This window comes from Pristiophorus japonicus, unplaced genomic scaffold (assembly GCF_044704955.1).
Source record: "Pristiophorus japonicus isolate sPriJap1 unplaced genomic scaffold, sPriJap1.hap1 HAP1_SCAFFOLD_91, whole genome shotgun sequence".
NCBI lineage: Eukaryota > Metazoa > Chordata > Chondrichthyes > Pristiophoridae > Pristiophorus > Pristiophorus japonicus.
Window position 1 is genome coordinate 1,901,255 of NW_027254835.1, and position 8,835 is coordinate 1,910,089.

Below are 8,835 nucleotides of genomic sequence, written 5' to 3' on the forward strand. Positions count from 1 at the left end.
CCACTTGCCTTTGCATTGTGTGCTCTGGCCCGAGACTTGAGTGCCCAAAGCCCTTGCATCTTGTCAATGCTTTGGCTTGGTTCTCTCCTTGTGGACCCCCAAGTCCTTATTACCACGACATTGGGAAATGTTCAGCAGTGGATGGTTGGAAGTTGCAGTGGGGGTTGAGTGGGTTCTGGGTGTGATCCATGTGTGTCCATGGCTTCATACATCCATTCCCCCCCCTGCACCCTCCGCCCCCCCATACATAGACCATGTGTGTGGCTCAACACCTGCATGTGCAAACCTGTACAGACAGAAAGAACAAAAAAACATCGGATTAGTTACATCACTGTTTGGGTTCTGCAGTAGTGGAACAAGTACATTTTACAGGTAAGGTACATACGTGGTATCACAGTCTTGCCCCTGGGTTGTGTAGGTGCAGGTGGGTGAGGACACTACTTCCAGAGTAACCAGACTGTGTCCAGGTTGTCTGATAGCGGCGCTGTGTCCCCTGCCAGCTGGGTGGGCTCAGATCGCTCACCTGGCTGAGTCTCAGAGCCTTTACCGTTGCCTAGTGATGGGCAGAGCCACATAAGTGTGTGGCCTCCTTGTCCTCCTTTGAGGGCTGCGGTGTCTCCCTGCTGCTCTTCAGCGATAATGGGAGCCTGGTCATCCCAGGTCCTGTTGGGAGGTCAGGAGGGTGCTATCCGCTCGCTCCCAGTACTGGCCCTGGTGGCCAGAGAGTTAGAGCCGATCGGGTGCAGGGTACCGGTAGTGGTGCCTTTGCCGTCCGCTGATGATTGGCCCTGCAGCTGGTATGCTCCCTCTGTGTGTGACCACACTCCCTGGGGTATCACATTGGTCCCGGAGGGGCAGGCTACATGGTCGCGGCACCTGGGTGCTGACGGGACGTTGCCCTTGGTTTTGTCGGCATGCTTGTAAATCCCAGCATCGCACGTCATCACTTCGTTTACTCTCACAATCATTTGGTTCTGACCGCAATTGCCCGACTTATCATGATTAGTTACATTTACAAACTTGAAATTGTCAGTTACATCTTTTACATTTGTATCACCATCATCGCTATATAAAGAGTGGAAATGTCCCTTTAATTGTGATGGGTTGCCGGTCTCCTTTAAGAGGGTCTTTCAATCTTTACCCCAATCCAGTTCGCCGCTCGGCGTCACGTGTTGCTCCCTTGTGGTCTGGCTGCCGCCATCTTGACTTCAGGTCCTTCACCTCGTGGTTCAGACACCATCTTCTTTCTCTCCATGAGGTAGGCTGCGGTGATCCTTTTGTCCCCAGGTTCTGCCACGGAAGACAGGAAGTTATCTTCTGCGTGAATTTTCTTCTCCGGAGTCCTGCCACTGGAGCCTGGAAGGTGAGGTCTGGTTGTTTGGGCTGGATCATCTCACCGTTGGGTTGAGCGGTCTGTGTCGTCGCCGCACAGTCGAGTTGGGCGGTTGGTTTTTCAGGTGTTGTGCTGGATCCAACTTCGGGGCCATGGGGGATGTCGATCGCTGGAGGTTGGAGCTATTCCCAGCTCCAATTGATCTTTTTCATCCACCTTCTTCCTAATAGCTTTGGACCATCCCCAGCAACGGTCCACAAATGTAACCTGTGCATCTCGCCACCATGGGACACCTGGACATCCACGCTGCCAACGACTGGGATGTATCTTTTGTGTAGGTGAGCAGTTTCACTTCGATCGGGATCATTTTAGGTCGTTCGATTGGATTGTCCCAGAGTTTCTCAAAGGCTGCCTGATTCATCAGTGACTGGCTCGCCCCTGTGTCCACCTCCATCGTGACTGGAACATCGTTGACTTCATCTTCCATTTTCAACGGGGAACTCTCGGTGGTGCAGGTAAACACTCCGTACACCTCATTGTCGCTGGACTCCGGATGATCAGCCAACTCTCCATCGACTCGGTGAGTATGATTTCTCTTGCATATTCGCTGGAGGTGGCCCTTCATGTTACAGCCTTTGCAAGTATAGTCTTTATAGCGGCACTGGTGGGCCCTGTGATTACCTCCACAGCGCCAGCATGTGGTTGGCCGGTTGGCCCCATGTGGCGGACTCAGGATTGTGGGACTCGGGGTTCTGTTCTCTCTTCCCTGAGAGAGACTGCTAACAGCAGCCCTGCCTCTAAAAGGCACCTTTCGGTTCACAGTACTTGCCGGGTTAGAGTCCTGGGGGTGAGACATCCACTTGGAATCGCAGGCCGAGATCATGAACGCCTGGCTCACGTTAATTGCCTTCTGCAGGGTGGCCGTGGTGTCCGCAGAGAGCAGCCTGTGGAGAAGGCCCTTGTGACCGATTCCAATAACAAAGATGTCCCTTAGTGCTTCGGTGAGGTGATTGCTAAAATCACATGGTGCAGCCAATCGTCTCAGGTCTGCAGCATATTTTGCGATTTCTTGGCGTTCGGATCCACCGGTGGGGAGAGAACCGGTGTCTGGCCGTGAGGATGCTCTCTTTAGGTTTGAGCTGTTCCTGTACCAACGTTACGAGCTCAAGATATGTTATTGTCTTCTCTGGGACTAGCAGGTCCCTGACAAGGCCATAGACGGTGGGCCCACAACTACTGAGCAGGATAGCTCTGCACTTATCAGCCAGCGAGGTCGGGTCGTCTCCCCCCATGTCATTTGCAATAAAGAAGTGTTCGAGACTTTCCACAAAGGCCTTCCAATCTTCCCCATCGGCGAATTGTTCAAACGTGCCAAGGTTAGCCATTGTCACATGGAAATTCGTATTCTCGTCACCAGTTATTGTGTCTGTAAGCACTCTAGTAATGACTCCACGAGGTAAGGTATTGTACTTGAACTGTGGTGACCTTAGTCCACTTATTGCAGCTCCTGAGTTAGGATACAGGACTGTGAGCTCCCTTTTATATCTGGTTACCTGTTGTATGCAGGTGACCCCGAGGTCTCCACCAGTTGCACCCTCTGGTGGTACAAGCATAGTGCATACAGTGTGAAGATACATTCAATGGTCTTATGTAACTGTACATTGAGTGTACAGGGTGTATACTTATTTTATACATGCACAACAAAGATCATCGGTTAATTAATGGTGTTTTCCCGTAAAAGCAGGATAAAATTTAACAATGATTTAATTTCTGCATTTAGAAAGACATGGGTTAATCACGGATAGTCAGCATGGATATGTTCAGGGAAGATTTTGTCTGACTCACTTGATTGAATTTTTTGAGGAGGTAACCAAGTGGATTGATGAGGGCAGTGCGTATGATGTAGTGTATAAGGATTTTAGCAAAGCTTTCGCCAAGTTCCCACATGGAAGACTGGTCACAAAAGTAAAAGCCCATGGGACCAGGGCAAAGTGGCAAGTTGGATCCAAAATTGGCTCAGAGGCAGGAAGCAAAGGGTAATGTTTGATGGGAGTGTTTGGGACTGGAAGGATGGTTCCAGTGGTGTTCCACAGGGCTCCGTGCTAGGTCCCTGGCTTTTAGTGGCAACATCAATGATCTAAACTTAAATATAGGAGGTATGATTAAAATGTTTTCAAGTGATACTAATTTAATCCAGAGAAGTGTGAGGCTGTGCATTTGGGGAGGGCAAACAAGGAAAGAAACACACATTAAATGGTCCGACATTGAGAAGTGTGGAAGAACAAAGGGACCTTGGAGTGCATGTCCACATATCCCTGAAGGTAGCAGGCCAGTTGGATAAGGTGGGTAAGAAGGCGCACGGAATGCTTGCCTTTATTGGCTGAGGCATGGGATAGAAGAGCAGGTTGGTTTTGCCTGAAATGTATAAAACACTGGTTAGGCCACAGCTGGAGTACTGTGTGTAGTTCTCGTCACCGTATTACAGGAATTATGTGATTGTATGAGAGGGTACAGAGGAGATGAACGAGGATGTTGCCAGGCGTGGAGAATCTTAGCTATGAGGACAGTTTGGATCGGCTGGGTTTGTTTTCATTGGAACAGAGGAGGCTGACGGGAGACAACATTGAGATGCATAAAATGATGAGGGGCCGAGATATAGTAGATAGCAGAGGGGTCAACAATCAGGGGGCATATATTTAAAGGAATTGGTAGAAGGTTTAAAGAGGATTTGAAGTTAAAATTCTTCATGCAGAGGTTTGTGGGGGTCAGGAACTCGCTGCATGAAAGAATGGCGGAGGTAGATACCACATGTAAAAAGTATTTGGATGTGCACCTGAAGTGCCGTAACCCAGAGCTGGAAAGTGGGATGAAGCTGGATCGCCTCTTGTTGGCCGGGGTGGAAGTGATGGGCCGAAATGGCTGCAAACTTCTATCATTCTATAATTCGATGAAAAATGTAAATGTCCAATGTGGATGTCGAAACCACGACCCTGAGATTAAAAGTCTTATGTTCCACCGACTGAGCTCGCCAGGCTTCTGCCAAACATATCGTTCTCTCACTGATTGCAGACAGGCGCCTGTTGGCTCTGCCCCAGATGTTTAAACTTACTGTCGAGGAACTGCCAGGATCTTCTTGAATGGTGGACCAGGCTCGAGGGGCCGAATGGCCTATTCCGGCCACTAATTCTTACATGCTTATCATCTTATGAACTTTTAACAGGAGAACAAACTCGCCCCTGAGCATGCATGAGGAGAAAGCTCCAGAAAATATTCCCGTCTGTGAGGCGAGCGTGTTAACCGCGACACTGCGGAAACATCTCCACTTTCAGCACCAGGTCAGACGGAGATGTTCAGCGAGCAGGTGAGCTGCTGAATCCCAATTTTAAGGAGTTGGTCGTGGTGTCAAACAATGAGTTTCGCTTCATGATTAAAAATAAGAAATGTCAGAAGTTGGATTCAAACCCACACCTCCAGAGAAAACTGCGATCTAATCACAGCACCTTCGACCGCTCGGCGGTGTGTGTGGCCACCTGCAAGTTGATTTTTAACTGTTGTGTCCTGTCACATGAATTAAATGAGGGCAGCAGGCGTATCTCTGCCTGTCACCGGAAAACAGTGAGACAGGCCTTGGAACAAGGGTCTGGTTATTGCCAAACAGCAAAGAAAATATTAATGTTGAAAGAACAGTGACCCCGACGTGATTTGAACACGCAACCTTCTGATCTGGAGTCAGACGCGCTACCGTTGCGCCACGAGGCCTACACGATGTGCTTGAGATGTTCTTCTATATGAAGCTTTAACAACACAAGGGGCATTAAAATGCCCGTCCATTTCCACCAGGTGTCAGAAGCAACGCTCACCTGCCAGTCACCGTATGTTTTTTTCTTCAACTTTTGTGTTGTTTTCATGGAAAAGCATCATTAATTAACCCCTCACCTTCATTTGCACAATGAAAGAAATGCTAACTGAGGGACAGTCGATACTTCAATCATTTGTCCTGTGCTTTGGGGAGCGGGCAGGGCAGTGGACCTGAGTCCATGATCGCATCGGCCATGATCGTATTAAAAGACTGAGCAGGCTCGAGGGGCGTATGACCAACTCCTGCTCCTATTTCTTTTGTTCTTATGTTCTTCAGCATGTTAACACATTTTACACACTGTATTGCCGATGTCACCAGGAATCTGGGGCAACTTTTGTCAAATTTAACAGCACCGGTTATTCCTTCCGTGCAGAGAAAATAGAATCAGTCGTGAAGATAAAATCCCATGGTGATCATTTTCAGATTCAACGCAGTAGGATTTCAAATAAAGTGAAAGAATTTTACAGTGAAAAGATTTGGAACTTTTATTTGTATTTGTATCTTTAATTAAACTTTGTGGCGTCTGACTCCCGTTCATGCCTCTGCTGAATAAGAAAGGAGGGTTTGACGTTGACCAGACTGCACTGCCCCTGATATTTGTGAGCTCATCCTTTATATTCAGTGGTTTCTCGCCCTTTGATGGGCTGCAGTGTAGCGGATATCACGTTGGCCTCACACGTGAAAGGTCCCCGATGGATCCGTTTTCTCTCACTGAAAGTTATCTATTTATTGGTTAAATAAAGAGCAATTCAGGAATAAGGGAGCCCTTTTACCAGGAGTATAAATAGCAAATAACGACAGCAAACGCTGGAAATCTCAGCAGGTCAGGCAACATTTTCCAGGAGACTAAGCTCTCCTCCGATTGTTCCCTTATAGCAAGTTTAAACATAATGTTTCTACCCAGAATCAAACCCGGTACATTTCATGTATAAAGAAAATGTGATAACCACTACACGACAGAAACCTCTGGCAAAACAGTCCCAACAGAGGGGAGCTGACCAGTGAGCTCCCTCTGTGCTGATCAGGAATGTGTTGGCTCACCTGAAACAACTTCTGTCCCACACTGAAAGTTCTCAATCCTTCTCCTCCGCTGCCCTTTACAGAAATGTCACGGATCACCCAGCCACCGTGTTCACTTCCACATCCTCACAGTGGGGCCACAGAGGCTCCTACCGTCTCCCCGCGATCAGTGAACTCGCCCAGTTTACTAAATTAAACCCGGAACACGTGCCCGGCAAAGGGCAGGGGAAGCCAGATAGTCTGTAAGCTTGGTCTATCGCAGAAAGTATTGGTATTCATGGTGATTACAGCAATTATTAATCGTCTCACAGTCCTCAATTATTTTGATGCGATGAATTGATCGAGAATTGAAATCAGTTTAGTGCGCCAGACCTTAACCCCTCGACCACCAGGGAACGGGTATGATACATGTAGATATATTTATATATGAACCTGAATATCAACGGCTCGCTACCGAGACCTCATGGTGCAACGGGAGTGCGTCTAACTTTGAGTGAGAGAAATTGTTTCACAGTGATACCCATTTCATCTTTTGTTCCCTTTTAAACACTAGAAACTGAGACAGGGGGAATAAATAGGGAAATAAAAGCACAGGGATAAAGACAAGAGGAAGAGAGAAGGGGAAAGATACTGTCCCCACCCAGAGCTAATGCAGAAACCCCTCTGCTGCGCTCGGGGTGGCCACCCACAGCCTGGATACAAAAACGGGAGAACACCAGCGGCAGATCGGGCCATAAAAGGAACGGCGAGCGGCCCTGGGAGCAGCTTGGAGGTCCCGGGAGACTACTCCAGGGAGCAGTGCGAGCTGGTGCAGGAGGGCGGCGGCAGCGAGGAGTGACGTCATCAAAGTCCAGGTCTGTGATTGGAGCGTGGGCAGATACAGCAGGAGCATCAAGAACGGGCCGAAGGAGCGGCGAGAGACTGTAGAGGGACGTGATCGGGGCCCAGGGGAGGCATGAGTTTGGGACCAGCGGCCCAGGGGCAGCACGGACCAGCCCACACTGTGATATGTGTGTGCACTAGGTCCGTGCAGCAGAGCTGTTCGCCTGTCGTCTTGGTTAACCCTTGCCACTGAACCAAGACCTCGCTCTGTCAAGCCCGTGTGATGGCTGTAGTGCAACGGCCACCACACATTAAAAAAATCCACGCACAGGCATCTTCCACCCTTTGGGATGTAGTTCGGGTCCTTCATTGAAACACCTGTGAACTCATCCTTTTTCGGCGTGGAAGCAAGTCATCCTCGTTTCGAGGGACCGCCTATGATGATGATGATGATGATGGATACATTAACGTCGCAACAGCTCAGTGACTGCAGGAGTGGGACCGTGCGGCGCTTCAGAAGACATGTCGAAAAGGCAAAGTCACTGATTCCGTCTCATGTGCTGCTCCGATCAAGAACAGCAACACACACTAAAAATGCTTCAATAATGGTGAAATCTTATCTCCACGTTTGCTAAGCAGGTGGTTTGTTGGTCAAGGGGTTTGATTCTTGCTTCGCAGTTGTTACTTGAAATTTGCAGAAAAATCCTGGCTTCAAATCCCAGACCAGCCTTGAGTTTGTATTGAAATTCTGCAAAGAAGGACTTGCGTTTCTGCAGCGTCTGTCAGGAACTCATGATGCCCCAAAGCGCTTTACAGCCGTTGAGTTGCCTTTGAAATGTTGTCATGTGAGGAAAGATGTGCCCAAATCACCTCAACTCTTTGCAAACGAGTTCATAGAATCAAATACGATTACAGCACAGAAGGAGGCCATTTCGGCCAATCGTGTCCGCGCCGGCAAACAAGAGACTATCCAGCCTCATCCCACTTTCCAGCTCTAGGTCCATAACCCTGCAGTTCAGGTGCACATCCAAGCACTTTTTAAATGTGGTGAGGGTTTCTGCCTCTACCATCCTTTCAGGCAGTGAGTTCCAGACCCCACTACCCTCTGCGTGAAGAAATATCCCCTCTAAACTTTCGACCAATTACTTTAAATTTATGCCTCCTTGTTGTTGATCCATCTGCTAAGGGAAATAGGTCCTTTCTATCCACTATATCTCAGACCCTCATAATTTTATACACCTCAATGAGGTCTCCCCTCAGGCTCTGTTCCATGGAAAACAAATCCAGCCTATCTAATCTGTCCTCATGGCTAAGATTCTCCACTGCCGGCAACATCCTCGTAAATCTCCTCTGCACCATCTTCAGTGCAATCATGTCCTTCCTGTAATATGGCGACCAGAACTGCATGCAGTACTCCAGCTGTGACCTAACCTGCCCCACCGACCCCATCTCTTGTATTCTATGCCTCGGCTAATAAAGGCAATCATTCCATATTTCTTCTCAATCACCTTAGCTACCTGGCCTGCTACTTTCAGTGATCTGTGGACATGCACTCGCTGGATTCTGGGGAGGACCCAGCAGATTGGAAAACTGCAAATGTAATGCCCCTATTTAAAAAAGGAGGCAGACAAAAAGCAGGAAACTATAGACCAGTTTGCCTAACATCTGTGGTTGGGCAAATGTTGGAATCATTTATTAAAGAAGCAGTAGCAGGACATAGAAACATCGAAACATAGAAAATAGGTGCAGGAGTAGGCCATTCGGCCCTTCGAGCCTGCACCACCATTCAATAAGATCATGG

General features: G+C 48.5%; 1 non-coding gene across 1 annotated transcript; it reads right to left on the reverse strand.

The window, feature by feature from the left end:
* Positions 1 to 5,020: 5,020 nt before the first annotated feature.
* On the reverse strand, positions 5,021 to 5,092 carry trnaw-cca (transfer RNA tryptophan (anticodon CCA)). Its single transcript has one exon. It is a non-coding gene; the product is annotated as a tRNA-Trp (tRNA).
* Between the last annotated feature and the right edge of the window lie 3,743 nt (positions 5,093 to 8,835).